Raw genomic sequence first — 16,777 nt, forward strand, 5'->3', positions numbered from 1 at the left:
CCCTGCCAGAAAATATGTTTGTTAGTTGGTTCTTGTAGGTTATCCGGGCTGTGTAACCGTGGTCTTGGAATTTTCTTTCCTGACGTTTCGCCAGCAACTGTGGCAGGCATCTTCAGAGTAGTAACACTGAAGGACAGTGTCTCTCAGTGTCAAGGGTGTAGAAAGAGTAATATATAGTCAGAAAGGGGTTGGGTTTGAGCTGAGTATTGTCCTGCAAAAGTATTGTCCTGTAAGTATCAAGATAATGTGCTAATGAGGGTATGGTATGTTAATATGGAACCATTGTATCCTGAAGTGATCTGTTAATGTGTGTAATCCAAAACTAATCTGTATGGCTATTGTTGAATGTTGTCTTTGTCTGGAGGTGTTTCAGGGCAGGAAGCCAAGCCTTATTCATTCTTAAACTCTCCTCTTTTCTGTTAAAGTTGTGCTGATGTTTGTGAATTTCAATGGCTTCTCTGTGCAATCTGACAAAATAGTTGGTAGAATTGTCCAGTCTTTCAGTGTCTTGGAATAAGACCCTGTGTCCTGTTTGTGTCAGTCCATGTTCAGCCACTGCTGATTTCTCAGGTTGGCCAAGTCTGCAGTATCTTTCATGTTCTTTTATCCTTGTTTGTATGCTGCGTTTTGTGGTCCCGATGTAAACTTCTCCACAGCTGCAAGGTATACGATATACTCCTGCAGAGGTGAGGGGGTCTCTTTTGTCTTTTGCTGATCGTAGAAAATACAACAAATGCTACGATCAGCAAAAGACAAAAGAGACCCCCTCACCTCTGCAGGAGTATATCGTATACCTTGCAGCTGTGGAGAAGTTTACATCGGGACCACAAAACGCAGCATACAAACAAGGATAAAAGAACATGAAAGATACTGCAGACTTGGCCAACCTGAGAAATCAGCAGTGGCTGAACATGGACTGACACAAACAGGACACAGGGTCTTATTCCAAGACACTGAAAGACTGGACAATTCTACCAACTATTTTGTCAGATTGCACAGAGAAGCCATTGAAATTCACAAACATCAGCACAACTTTAACAGAAAAGAGGAGAGTTTAAGAATGAATAAGGCTTGGCTTCCTGCCCTGAAACACCTCCAGACAAAGACAACATTCAACAATAGCCATACAGATTAGTTTTGGATTACACACATTAACAGATCACTTCAGGATACAATGGTTCCATATTAACATACCATACCCTCATTAGCACATTATCTTGATACTTACAGGACAATACTTTTGCAGGACAATACTCAGCTCAAACCCAACCCCTTTCTGACTATATATTACTCTTTCTACACCCTTGACACTGAGAGACACTGTCCTTCAGTGTTACTACTCTGAAGATGCCTGCCACAGTTGCTGGCGAAACGTCAGGAAAGAAAATTCCAAGACCACGGTTACACAGCCCGGATAACCTACAAGAACCAATGAACTCTGACCGTGAAAGCCTTCGACAATGTTTGTTAGTCTTTAAGGTGCTCCTGGACTCTTGCTCTTTTCTACTAAAAATAAATGTACCTTTGTGATACTTGCACAAAGTAAAGAAGCAAAGAAAGAGATCGACCAAATTAATAAACACAATAAAACGTTGCTGTTGTTTTTCCAAGCGACTTTCTCTGTGGAGCCCAGGGGGGGAAGGGAGAGGAACCATTGGACTCCCACCTGCCTTCCCGGCGATGGAAGCCCCGGGACCACTAGGGCGGCGGGGGGAAGAGACGCTCCAGCCATACGCACCTGAGCCCCGCCTGCCTCCAATAGGCCACCATGGCTGCTGTGGAAACCGCCGCAGTTTGTCGCGCGTCCCTTTCCTCGCAGGCGGCAAGGACGCAGCTCCAGACAGGCTCGCCTTGACTTGACCCCGGAAGCGGAAGCCGGGCGGACCAATCCCAACAAACGCCACGGCGAGGCCTGTCGACCAATCAGAATCACCTCCCCGCGGCTTCTGTCGAAAAGGACCAATCCCAACGTTCCTCCCTCCCGCGCTCCGTCCCTGTCGCAGTAAGAAGCGAACAGCCAATCAGAGCAGGGAGGCTGTTGGTTCTGTTTAGAACCAGGGAGGCTATTGGTTCTGGCTCTTGTCATAGAGGTTGGGAAAAGGTGACCAGGGAGTCTATACTTCCGGTCAAGAAATGGAAAGCCGCTAGTGGGGCTTGATTTCCTGATGAGGGGCGTAGTCGGCATCTCTCGCTTTGTGTTGCAAGTCTGAATGCAACACGGTGGCCCAGGTTGGGGTTACAGTTTTCTCCCCCAAGGTACCTCTGGGCAAATATTCCCTCCCTTCCTCTCTAGACCACTGAAAGCTGCACCTGTTGAATTTCTCCCTGCCATCTTTCTTCACAGGGAGGCAATAGGAGGGAGAGTTTCTGGGGGATCTGGTTGGAAACAGGATGCTGGACATAATGGACGCTCGGTCTGATGCTCTATCAGGGCTGCTCTTATGCTGTGGCTAAAGGCATAAGAGTCCTGCCAGGGAAGGGAAATGGTAGCAATTTGTAGGGTTGCCAACCTCCAGGTTGATCTACCAGACCACGCCCCCAATAAATGCTATAGAAAAATGCTTTCCCCGTTATTCTGCAGAGAAGATAAAGCAATAATGCAAACTTTCCCCCTAGCTGCCCAAACCCACTTAAATCCCACCTCATCTCCTGCTGGGTTCTGCCTCAACAGATTAAATCCAGTCAGTTGGGAAAGAACCTGTAGATGGCAGGTTCCATTCCCAGTCATATTTGTACTATAGAAAAACAAGCAAAGATTATTTTGAAACGATATTTATTGAAATCCATAACATATACCAACAGGTATATACCAACTCAGATAAAATATGAATGAGTTCAGCCACCAAAACAATGGGATAAATTGTACTGCTAAGCAGATCCCTCCCCCCCAAAACTCTTTCCTTTCTATTCCTCTTCCCCAATTCTTTGATCTTTTTAATGTTTTTTTGTGAACTGGCTGGGTCCATTCCTCCCACCCTTTGCCCTGTATTTTTCCTCTGCTGCTTAGAATCTTATGCTGTAATTTCATGGCAGTAAATGAGCATAATTTGATTATGCATAATTCAAAGCATACACTTATTTGCAGTTTTAGCTTCTTTGGTCATCTTGAGAAATGAAAAATAACTCTGTATAAAAAAAGTCAAATGGTGGAAATACACTTCAGAGAATTAAAATGACAGTATCCCCCCAAACATAACTAACAGCTTTTTGTACCCTTCCAAGGTACCTATTATAAAGGCACCTTTATAGATCTGTGCAAACTTGTTTAGCATTATCAACTTTTCCTGGCAACTTAGGAAAAAGCTGCTGTGCGCTAAAATTCCATCGCTGATTTTCTGCCTGCCACATGACGGTCAAAGACACAGAAGCCTTGTGGGATGAAAAGCTGGCAACCCTGCAATTATTTCATTCTCATTTGGTGTAAGTTTTGTAAAACATGCATCAAAAACTTTCCCTTATATATGAAATGCTGAGACATTTTCCCCATGTTTTTTAGAAAATACAGACACAGAAAGTTAGAGCCTTTAAAGAGCTCTACAGAGGCTAGAGAGGGAAAACTGGAGATGAAGGTAAGGTTAGATTATTGCAGGGAGTGAAAACTGCTAAGGAGGCATCACTGGAGAAATCTTGAAAAGTGAGATTAAATAGTTCCCGATCAGCTAAAGACGTGAGATTTGAAAAGCCCAGTGACATGGAAGAAGTGCCCAAATTGGCATCTTGAATAGAGTGATTGGAACTGTCCAGCACAGCACGAAAGACAAAATCAGAAACATCCAGGGAACTTGAAGAAGATGAACCAGAGGAATCCTGAGATGTAAAAACGTTAATATTGGTAAGGTCTAGTGAACCTGAGGATGATGATGAGGAGACAAGATCAGAATCATCCAGAGAGTGTGAAGAATATATGGAAGGGAGGGCTTGTAAATCTGAAGAGACGTGGCTGGACAATTCTGGGGAAGATGGTGAGGAAGGATCGGAAAAATCCAGAGAGGTTGCAGAAGCCAGGCTGGACAATTCTAAGGAGGCTGAAGAGCTGAAACTGGAAAGGTGCAGGAGGGAGACAGAGGAAGTGAGACTAGAAAGGTCCAATGAAGTCGAAGAGCTGAGGCTGGAACGCTCCCAGGAAGCAAAAGATGCAGGGCTAGAGAGGTCCAAAGAAACCGAAGTGGAGATACTGGAGAAGTCTGATGAGGATGGACTTGAAAGCTCTGGAGATGACAAGGAGGCGCAGCCAGAGAGGTCCAAAGAAGATGAAGTGGTATCGCTGGACCAGTCCCAAGAGTCTGATGAACTGGGGCTGAAGAGGTCGAGTGGCTCTGAAAAGACAAATTTGGATGCGATTTCCAAGGAGGCCAAAGACTCAAGGCCTGAATGGTCCAGGGAAGCAGAACAGGTGACAGCAGAGAGATCCAGGGAGACAGGAGGTCCAACTTACAAAACAAGTTGAATCCACAACCTGATTTAGTAGTCTGGCAACATCTTGTGTAGGTTTAGCATTTTCATCATTTATGATATTTTGATTTCTAAGCTAGGAAAACACAAAATGAGAACAGTTATTTTAAAGCAATTATTATCTCTGACACAGACAAAGTTAGTTCTCTTTCAAGCATATTAAAAAAAACAGGAACACATCACACGCACATCAAGGTGCCTTATACTGATTCAGACCCTTGGTCCATCAAAATCAGTGTTGTCTCCTCGCACTGGCAGCAGCTCTCCAGGGTCTCAGCCAGAGGTCTTTCATATCACCTACTGCCAGATCATTTACTTGGAGATGGTGGGGTCTTCTGTATGCCAAGCAGAGGCTCTACCAATGAGCCACGGCCCCTCCCTTGGTAGCAGGTTGCTGATGGCAGTGCATTCCAGTGCTAAGTGGTGTGATACCAAGACAACAAAAATGAATGTCAGTTAAACCCAGTTTTGCTGCTAACCATGCATAAAATTTGGTCCATGTGCACACGGAAAACACTTTGGCATGTGCAGACTGTATTTGTGGAACACTTTCTCCAACCAGTCCTCTCTATGGTTGCCAACTCCAGCTTGGGAAATTCCTGGTAATTTGGAGATGGTGCTGGGGAGGGGAGAGTTTGGGGAGGGGAGTAAACTCAGTAGGAATATAATGTTATACTAGGACGTACACTTTCTTCTATACTTTCTGGTACACCATAGAGTCTGCCATCCAAAGCTGCCGTTTCCTCCAGGGAGATCTGTTATAATTCCAGGAGAACTCTAGGTCCTATTAGTGTATCCTAGGGTAGTCAAGCTGTGAGGCTTCAGGGGCAGGAAGCTCCAGTGGCAGGGTGCATGGAAATGGTGTCATGAATGTTATTTCATCACATTGCAGTGACAGTCTAGGAAAACTGCCAATCTCTGTCACTTGACCATAAAGGTCTGGGGGCACCCTAGAGCATCTGTTCCAGTTTTTCAGGCAGAAACGATGCTGCAGCATTGTGCAATGCCATTCTCCCCTCCCCATTTCTCCCCCTGCTCATTGAAAGCAATTCTTTTAGACTGTTCAAAGTGTTACGTTTGTTAACACCCCTGTTGTTATAGCGAGATACAGGACAACATGCATAATTTTGAACCACTGAAAAGGTAGATTTATTTAGCACTGTTTCAGCACACAGAAAGGGGTCTCAGCTTGACTAAATTTCAAACCCCCGAGGTATACTTTTTATATCATGGACTCACCAGGGCATTATCCTGGCACAGCTCAGGTCCAGATGTATTTATAATTGATTTAACATAATCACCATTGGCTGAACTCCTATTGAGGTCACTCTTTAGTCTCGACAGGTGTCTGCTATCCCTTATCTGTAGCTGGCAGGAGTTGTCTTCCTTTGAGGGAGTGAGAGACAGCGGAATTTAGCTAAGGTTTTTTGCTATCATTGTATCACAAAACCCATACAAGTGCAACACTGGGTCTAAAAATAGCATATGCCAATGAGCTTTGAAAAGGTTATTTTCTGAGTAACGTTCTCTTTTTGGGGGGTGGAAATAGCATTTAGCACATGTGGAGCTGCCATTTACTGAGACAGATCTTTGGTCCATCTGGTCTGGTATTGTCAACTCAAATTGGCAAAGGCTCTCCAAAGATTGTCAGGTGCTTGTTGTCAAAGATCTTTCCTTGTCTTTCTACCGCTTATTCTTTAACGAGAGCTTGCACCTGGGGTCTATTTTTTAAAAATAAAAGGAAGCCAAGCACAGGCTGATGCACACTTACACACACATACACGTCAGCCACATATATGCACCATAAGAACTTAATAAACGATTATATTACATTTGCAGTTAAGTGATGAATGCCAGTGTATACTGTTCAATCCTGAACAGAGTTATATGCTTCTAAACCCATTGATTTCAGAGGATGTAGAGGGGTATAACTCTGCTCAGAATCACACTGCAATTCTTATGCTTTCCTAGGGCACAATCCAACGAAAATTATATTTAAATCCCATTAAATTAAACAGAAGAGATGGCATGATCCTGTCCCTATATAGTAATCTGAACAAGCAGTCCTAAACAGGTCTACTCAGAAGTAAGTCCCATGTTACTCTATGGGGCTCAGTCCCAGGATAGGATCCTTATGACTGCAGCCTGAAAGAGTAAAAATGGTAAATCATTCACGTGTGGCACTTTCCTTCCTGATCCTTATAGACTGTAGGATGCTAGTCTGATCACTTTTGAAAGGTGATAGAAAAAATAATGTCAATGTTAACTTACTATTATGACAACTAAAATGTTTAGTAATGAACTGAATCAATTTATTGAGAGATTATGTTTATCATGTTATGGAATAACAAATTTTACAGTGGAGCTCAGCTTTATGTATCTTTTTAGTTATTATAATAATTTGGTGGATTGCATGGAATTTCCGTATTTTCTTTATTTAGTTTATGGATGTCTATTATTATTATTAATATTATTATTATTATTATTATTATATCTTCCTTTTTAAATGGCTATCTTTCTTTTTTAAAGTATTTATTTATTATTATTAATAATAAATACTTTAAAAAGAAAGATAGCCACATTCCCCAGGAAGAGAGAGGAAGGAGAGAAAGGAAATAACAAACAAAGGTTCATATACGCATACAACACTAGCAAACAAGTTATTATTGTTAAGTCCCACCACAAAACATCAAAGCACCATAAGCCCTAATTGGGTAAGCATTCCAGTACCTCTTTATTGTGCCTCCTCAAAAATAAAACAGCTATCAAGCCTTTACCAAAAAATGACATGCCATGAAGGGCCATACATGTGAAGCGCCTATAAAGATTTAAGAATAGCTCATACCTCAGCTAGCCGTGGGTTTGCTACCTTTCCCCTCTGATGCGAGCCATATTCAGCTGGGTGGCTAAGGCTCTCCTGTTCTTCCCAGTAATGACCCTAATCCTCCACCGGCTTCTTGAGTGGGAATTGTGCCACGCTGATTTAAATACAGGTCATCGTCTTGTAAATCTTTTACAGCTTCACTGCAGTGTTCGGCATGGAACAGCGGCATTGAGTCTCTTGGGAAATTAGCGGCAAACAGGCATGTGCTGCTCACTGTCATTTTCTGTTACACAGAACAAGTTTTTGAAGGCGAACATGCTGAAAAAAAATCTTTTTGAAATGATGGACATGAAAAGGGAAATTGCTGTTTTTTAGCATTCAACATGAAATAGTGTGACAGGATGCAACTTCAGGTCCAGCTTGTAAGTAAAAACGATTCTGAGATTCTAGCCCAATTTCCTGGTTGTCAGTTCTCGTTCTGGGCTCTCCAGGCAACTTGCAGACTGTGGGTTTTACCATCACGTGGCCAGGGAGGCAGGACTAAAATTCTTCCTTCCTGTCTTCCTGGGCGGGAAACCTCCCATTTCCAGTTTCTGTCCTGCCTTGTAGAGGGAGGCAGCTTCGCCAGTTGGCTCCGCAGAAATCAGTCCTGTTTAAAGATTTTCTCCTATCTCCCTACTTCTTTCTTCTCCGTCTTTGTTTCCAATCGTTTGTAGTCTATCTAAACCTTTAAAAAAAAATCCCTTTTTCCTCCTGATCTTCTCCCCCACCCTCGCTCCGGAGAGCAAGATGGCGGGTGAACGAAGAGATTCAGAGGAGGAACTCCTTTCCGAAGGAGATAACGACCGTGCCCTCATCGCATCGACAGGGCAGAGTCGTGGGCAAGGTTCCAACAGCCGCTCTTGCGGTACCGCGGAACCCGGCGCGGACGGCCCCAGCGCCCCAAAAAGAGCGCGCTCCACCGGGCCGCTCAGAAATGGTGCCAAAAAGGGCGTGCGCCACAACGAGACAGACAAAGCAGTTAGAGCGCAGGGAGAGAGTTCTACATCGACAGCTGGGTGTAACGTAAGCGTTTCGGATCCCGATTCCCCTTTATCCCGTAGGGAAGCTTTTGATTTGTTTAGTGGAGTGCTCGATAGGCAGTCTCAAATGTTCCAGGCCTTTAGTGATTCTATCTCACCTTTTCTTAAAAACATGGGGCTCAACCCAGGGACCAACCCTCTTTCCCAGGGGCAGACTAATTTACAAAATAGGAGCAATGAGAATACCTGCAGAGGCATGTGGCTCACCAAAGCAGCCAGGAAGGCCACAGGCCAGGGCCAACCCAGTCCTACACAGGAAGATGACTCCTCAGTCAATGCTGATTCTGAAGGAGAAAGTAGAGAAGAAGGGGAATTTGAATCCGATGCGGATTCCCTTATTATTCTAGAGGAACAGCAGCCTCACCTTTTTGGGGCCGAGGACTTTCAGAGCCTTTTAAGCAAGGCACTGGTGGCCTTAGACTTAGATGAGGAGCCTGAACCCACTCCAGAGACCAAGAAAACTAGGAAAAAAGGTACTAAAGAATTTTTTCCCAGGTCTCAATCCCAACACCATACTATTCCATTCCCAGACTTTTTTGAGAATCAGGTCAGAGCTGAGCTGGATAAGCCCCTGGCTAATAGACAGTTTCCAACTAACGTCAAAAAACTGTATGCCATGGTACCACAAGCCATGGACTTACTTAAAACTCCCCTGATTGACACCCCTGTTGCAGCAGTCCACTCCCCAGATCTCCCTGCGGAGGATGGACTAGGAAATATCAGAGATCCTATGGATAAGAAAGCTGAGGTTCTGAGCAAAAAAGTACGTGATTCCTCTGCATTGGCCATTCAAGCCTCAGCAGCCACATCCATCATGGCTACAGCCTCCATAGTATGTATTAGAAAAATAGCACAGTTATATTCAGGGGAGAACAGAAGGATCACCGATGGGCTTAACAGGCTTTTAAAGGCGGCTGCTTTCATGGCAGACGCATCCCTTGATTCAATGACTTTCGCAGCTCGAGGCCTATCTTCTAATATTGCAGTCAGAAGGGCCCTATGGTTAAGACCATGGCAAAATGATTTAAAAACCAAATCCCTCACACTATCCTATCCTTATCGGGGGGAAAGTTGTTTGGGGAAAGGCTCGAAAAGATCCTTGTAGAGGACAAGGATAAGAAGAAGATCCTTCCAAAATCTTACAGAAAAGATGGGAGACACTCCTCATCATACCCCAGTTTCAGATCATTCCACTCTCTCTCCAGATTTAAGCCTGAACAACGCAGAGGAACCTGGAACAACAACAGGGGTTCCTTTTGCAGGGGTGGGGGTAGATTTTTTCGTCCCCAACAAGGACAACAACAGCAACAGTACAGTGCCAAGGGCGACAAGTTCGCCAAGAGCAATAAATAATGACGCCAACCCAATGTTAGTGGGGCGCAGGCTTCTAAACTTCAGCCATATGTGGTCTCCACCCCACACTGATGCATGGGTATCCCAAGTTGTGTCCTCAGGGTATCTGATAGAATTTCAAAGCACCCCAAAGGAGAGATTTCTAAGATCTCCGAGGGCATTGAATCTAGAGAAGCATTTGAGGACTCAGGCGGCCATAAGTCACCTGACAGACATTCAGGCCATAGAGCCAGTTCCTTCTTTAGAGCATGGAAAAGGGACTTATTCAATTTTCTTTACAGTACCAAAACGAAACGGGGACTGGAGGGCCATCTTAGACTTAAAACACCTGAACAAGTCTGTAAAATACAGAAAGTTCAGGATGGAAACACTAAAATCCATCATAGATGCCCTACAACCGGGGGACTTCATGACGTCCCTGGATCTAAAAGAAGCCTATTTGCATGTGCCCATCCACCCACTGCACAGAAAATTCCTCAGATTCCTTTACGCAGGAAAACACTTTCAGTTCAGGGCCCTCCCCTTCGGCCTGGGGTCAGCCCCCCGAGTGTTCACAAAGATACTCATAACCCTAGTGGCCATTCTCAGACAAGAAGGAATCAGAGTTTTCCCTATCTGGACGGCATTCTTATATGTTCCAGATCCTAGGAAGAGGCCATAACACACACACACAGGGTAGTCCAGACATTAACAGATCATGGCTTCTTGATAAATTCAGAGAAAAGCCAACTGACCCCGACTCAAAGGCTACAACACCTAGGGGTCATATTAGACACCAGCAAAAACCTAGTCTTCTTGCCTCCGGACAAGATTTCCAAAATCAAATCTGTAGCCCAGACCTTGCTCAAGGTCAAGAAGGAGAAGCTTATGTTCTTAGCCAAACTAATGGGTCTGATGGTGTCTTCTCTCAGTTGTGTTCCCTGGGCCAGGTTCCACTCACGACCGTTACAGAGCCTTCTTCAACCCTATCAACATCTGATCGCCAGGAAGATCAACAAGACCATCTCCTGGGATCAAGACTTCCGAACAAGCCTCCTATGGTGGTGCAATCACAGGAACCTCAGCAAGGGCCTATTCTTCCTAGAAGAGGACCAAATACAACTCTTCACAGATGCCAGCCTAGAGGGTTGGGGAGCGACGTGTCAATCCCACACTGCTCAAGGTATCTGGACTCAAGCAGAGAAGAAGTTACATATAAACATCCTCGAGCTCAGAGCTATCCGGCTGGCTCTACTTCATTTTCAGGATTTGCTTCTACACCACCATGTTCTTGTGCGAATGGACAATGTGTCTGCCAAGGCACATCTAAACAAACAGGGAGGCTCCAGGTCATCGAAGCTCCACAGGGAAGCAACTCTAATCCTATCATGGGCGGAAAGGAGTGTAATATCCATCTCGGCGGAACACATCAGAGGAGTCCTCAATCTCCAGGCAGATTGGCTGAGCCGCCAGACCAATGACGAAGGGGAATGGTCCCTCAACAGGCCTATATTCCTACAGATAGGAGAGAGATTCGGCCAACCAGCAGTGGACCTTTTCTCCTCGGAGGAGAATCATCTTCTTCCACGCTTCTTCACAAGGTACTATCATCCAAGAGCAGAGGGGATGGATGCTCTCATGTCCCCATGGCCCAAGGAGTTACCCTTTGCCTTTCCTCCTTTTCCTATTCTGCCGAAAGTAATCAGAAAAATAAGGAAGGAGAGGGCCACAGTCATTCTGATAGCTCCCTTCTGGGCAAGAAGACCGTGGTTTCCCAGCCTCAAGGAGTTATCGATACAACAGCCATGGGAACTCCCTCCGATGCCAGATCTACTACTCCAGGGTCCACTATATCACCCAGACCCTCAATGGCTGTGCTTGACCCCCTGGAAATTGAGCGGGGCAACCTCCTAAGTCAGGGATACAACACCAGGATTGTCAACACCATGATTGAGTCCAGAAAGCCTTCAACTAGAAGGATCTATGACTTCTCGTGGAAATCATTCATCCTATGGTGCAGAAGAAAGAAAACTGACCCTATAAAACTGGACGTATCCAAAATTTTGGAATTTCTACAGGATGGAGTAGAACAAGGCCTCAAGGCGGCCACTTTACTTAGGCAGGTGGCGGCACTATCAACAGTCATCCCATCCATTGACGGTATTTCACCTTCCAGACACCCTCACATACAGACCTTCCTAAAGGGAGTGATACAGACCAGCCCACCACCTAGACATCGTTTCCCTAAGTGGTGCCTCAACATAGTCCTGTCAGCACTGACACGCCCTCCGTTTGAGCCCATTAGGGAAATTCCGCTAAAGATGCTAAGAATGAAGATGGTCTTTTTTGACAGCAGTCACCTCCGCTAGAAGGGTCTCCGAATTAGGAGCACTATCAGTGCGCAAAGGCTTATTTGTCTTTCATAAGGACAAAGTCGTCCTGAGGCCTGATCCTACTTTCATTCCAAAAGTGAACTCTATATTCCACCGGAAACAGGAAATTAACCTTCCATCATTTTGCCCTAACCCTATCCATCCAAAAGAGAGAGAATGGCACAAACTAGACCTCTGTAGGACTCTTAGGGTATACATTAAGTGTATATCACACATTAGATGTTCAGATTCCATGTTCATTTCCCTTAACAATCCGAATCGGGGCCTTAAGATGTCCAGGGCAGCTATTAGTTATGCCATTAGACAGTGCATTGCTGAGTCTTACAAATCCAATAAACTCCAGGTACCAGAAGGTATTACGGCTCATTCTGTGAGGAGCGCAGCAACCTCGGCGGCCTTCGATAGACAGGCCTCGGTGGAGGACATATGCCGGGCAGCCACTTGGGCTTCCGTGACCACCTTTACCAGACACTATAAGATAGACTCTATGACTTCTGCAGACGCAGCCTTTGGCAGAAGGGTCCTGCAGCACGTCGCGGAAGATTCATAATCCCACCGACTAATTTGCTCTTGGAGATCCCACAGTCTGCAAGATGCCTGGAGAGCCCAGAACGAGAACGGAACCTTGTTTACTTATGTGAGGGCTCCTTCTGTTCTGGGATCGAAGGCATCTTGCCCGCCCAAGAGCTTTTTGGATTCCAAGACGTGTGCAGTTCAACAAGACAAAATCCAGTCCTCCTTAGATCATATGATACCTTTCTCCTTTGCCCGCCACCTTGCGCCAGACAAAGGGTTTCTTCTTACCTGGTTATGAGGTTCAAAGTTTCTTCTTAACTCTAGATCAAGTTTATACTACCTGTTTTTTCTGTAGTGTTTGTTGTTCCTTCCAATTACCTGTCTCCTTAGCTTGGCGAGTCCAAAAACTGGAAATGGGAGGTTTTCCCTCCCAGGAAGACAGGAAGGAAGAATTTTAGTCCTGCCTCCCTGGGCACGTGATGATAAAACCCACAGTCTGCAAGATGCCTTTGATCCCAGAACAGGAGCCCTCACGTAAGTAAACAAGGCTCCGCTTCCCAAGCTAGGGTGTGATTTCTCTACTTATGCTCCAAACTGAATATGCTAGGAAAAAAACTTTTAAAAATGATGGACATTTGGATTCAGCTTCAGGTCTAGCTTGAGTAAAGTAAAAATTATTTGGAGAATCCAGCCTGATTTCCCAGTTGTGAATCGTTCAGGTTAGGGCACACGTTCTCTACTGAGGTTCAAAATTAGGGTTGCAAACTCCTGGTTGGGAAATTCTTGGAGATTAGGGGGGGTGGAGCCTGGGGAGGGACTATATCAGGCTATAAATCCATTCGCCAAAGCAGCCATTTTCTGCAGGGGAACTGATCTCAAGAGAGATCAGTTGTAATTCCGGGAGATCTCTAAGCCCCACCTGGAGGCTGGAAACCCTATTCCAAATTGATACGCAGTATTGTAAATCAACTGAAGCCTAGCAAATTGGAGGCTGATAGCAGAAATAACAGTGCTTGCCCCTTTTGCAAAAATTCAATACAGTCAAGCTTTTCAGAATAAGAGAAAGAAAATACATTGCAGGAGTATACTAAGCATGGAACATCAAAATGATATTAGGTGGTTTGCTGTTAGAACCTTGTAATTCAGTTTTTAAAAGAAGCTTGTTTGTAGGATACTTTCTCTATTTTTTGCTGTTTTTCATGAAGCTGTTCTTTTTTGTGTCTTCATTTATCATAAAACACCTTGAACAAAAAAAGGTGACGTTTCACAAACAGATGTTACTATTTTTAAATGTTGCAGCAAACAGGAATATATAGGAGGGAGATAAGCTCTGTTCCCAGTGAAAGGATCTACTATAGCCCTGAGAAATGCAGACAAAACTTGCACAGCCCATACAAACCAACTGCCACTCTAAAGCCGCCAACAGAACAAGAGCTAAGGGAGGGCAGTGCCTGAGTCTTTTGCCACTCCCACCAGCTTGGCTTCAGGACATTAAAATTCTCTAACCTTGGGAGATAGGCACTAGTAACTGCTACTCTAAAAGCACAAACAGGGCTAATATGTTGGGAATGGGGAAGAAGGAAATAGTGTATTTTCAAAATGTTTTAAGCTGCTTTGAGGACTTCATGACCAAAAAAGTGTGAAACAGATCTAATAAAATACATTTCCAGTGTGGCAAGTATTGCAGCCAAGTGTGAAAATGATCTTGGGAGTTTTCTTCTCATTCTACAATGCAATCTTCACTCCACCTTCCTGCATTGCCCAGTTCATTCTCCCGCTCTGCCATCCCCATCTCAAAATGAACTCCTTGAACACCTCGTCCAAAATGTACCCAGCTCACATATGAGAAAGTGCACCCGTGTCATCAGGTATGTATGCCTCTGTACAAACGTTCCTATATTAAAACTGATTGCACACTTTACTCTAAAGCATGGACTGGAAACTGGTGGTTTGAGAGATCTTTGGCTGCAGAAACCACCAACTAGCCCCAGCAGTGCAGCTCAGAGCATTTCCCCTACAGAATCATTTATTCAGCAGTGGTAGCTATTGACATGAAATGTTCCAGCCACGGTCAGGATGGCTCAAGAACCAGCATGGTGTAGTTGTTAAGAGTGATGGGCTCTAATCTGGAGAACCGGGTTTGATTCCCCACTCCTCCAACATGAGTGGCGGACTCTTAATTTGGCAAACCGGGTTGGTTTCCCCACTCCTACACATGAAGCCTGCTGGGTGACCTTGGGCAAGTCACAGCTCTCTGAACTCTCAGCCCCACCTACCTCACAAGGTGTTTGTTGTGGGGAGAGGAAGGGAAGGTGAATGTAAGCCGGTTTGATTCTCCTTAAAAGGTAAAGTCGACATATAAAAACCAACTCTTTTCCTCAGCTTTGGAAGGATTAAAGGCAGGGAAATAGGGAGGTTGTACCAGTGATTGTTCAGCCTTCCTGCATCTTGCCCCCACCCAGGACAGACTGGAAGTATTCGAAGATACTTGTGCAGTTTCCTCCCATTTTGCCCTCCTTTCCCAGTAGCCAGTACACAATTAGCATAATCTGGAGATTTCACCTTGAAATCTAGTAGTCCCTCCAACATCCGCAAGTACAGGGTGGGAAAAATTGCTAGTTACTTTACTGAAGGCAGCACAGAATTTGTGAATTTTGTTCAGGTTATTGCAGGGCTGGTACCTAATCTCCTTCCCTCAGTTTTCTATAAAGGGTGAAAGTCTCAGGGAACTGCCTGCTGAATACACCCAACTAAGATTAAATAGGCCCGCTTTAAAACAATTTCCTCACTCAGTATTTGATTACTGTGCTCTTCACCAGAAGAAATAGCTGACGTCTAAAAGAATCAAACACGCTTGAGTATCAAACACCATTATTGACAACATTTTAATTAAGTTAATCTTCATAAGTAAAAAAAAGTTTGTATATATTGGTTTTACAACTGCAACTGTAAAGACCAACTAAAACCTAAGTAGAAAAATATTTAAAATTTAAATATATATTAGTAAACATTTGAGATTTTAGGCATAATCCACAGATTTTCCCCACCCACATCAGTACAGAACTGGAGCTAAAGTGGCACAGAACACTGCATGCATCAAGAATTCCCGTTTCCAAACATTAATAAATTAATTTGGCAAATTAGGACAGAAATGTCAAAAAAGATTTGCAGCTCATTAATTTCCCCATGAAAAACTGTTTGTTGCAATATCTTCAGGGATATAATATACTTCTACTCCTCCTCAAAGATATCACATACAGACCCTCATTTTAGTGAGATCTTATGCAACGATGTTTATCATTAAGTGAATAAGGACTTATACCACTGCTACTTTCCTTCAATGTTAAAGTAAACATCAGCCAGATTTTGCATTCTATTTGCAAATTCTTCCACAAAAATTGTCCTGTCAAAGGTGGTGGTGGTTCTGGAATCTATTCATTTACCTACAGAACTCAAGAATACTAACACAATGCTAAGCAAAATTACAGCCTTCTAAATCCACTGAAGTCAACAGTTTAGAAGGAAGTAACTCTGCTTAGAACAGTGCTGTAAACAGCTAGATTAACCCGTCCCCCCAAGGGAAGCTAACAAAAAACAAAATACAAACTACTGCGAGACATTCCAGTTGCCTGTGGTATCTTGCTAAGCAACCACATGAATCAGGATTATGAAACTCATTTAACAATGCTACATTAATGGAATACGTCTGTCTCAGAGTTCAAATTGTGGAGCAAAGACTTGAGCCACGTTTCTCTCCTAGCTATATAACATGCAGCTTCTTCCATAATCGCAGCTAGCCCACAACTTTAGTTGATCTTTCAGAATTACAAAGCATCAACTTATTTTTTATTCAAAGATATGCATGACAGGTATTATTTAAGTACCACCTTTTCATGTTCAAAATTGTAACAATGAAAGCAGCATACAAAAAAAAGCATGTTTGTACAAAGAACTGTATTTCAAGTAATAAACGTTCTTTCAAACCAAGACCTATCATTAGCTGCCTCAAACCAAGTCGATTATTCTGGGTCCAGAATAATAATCCTTCAGTTTTTGGAATGGCCCCAAAAGTAACAGAGTCCAGGTAAGCCTGAATTCTATCAAAGTAGGAATTATCATTAGTGTTCTACAGCTTGCTCTGTTGGGAGAATACTGTAGCTTAGAAGCTTGGTTCCAGC

This window comes from Euleptes europaea, chromosome 2 (assembly GCF_029931775.1).
Source record: "Euleptes europaea isolate rEulEur1 chromosome 2, rEulEur1.hap1, whole genome shotgun sequence".
Lineage (NCBI taxonomy): Eukaryota > Metazoa > Chordata > Lepidosauria > Squamata > Sphaerodactylidae > Euleptes > Euleptes europaea.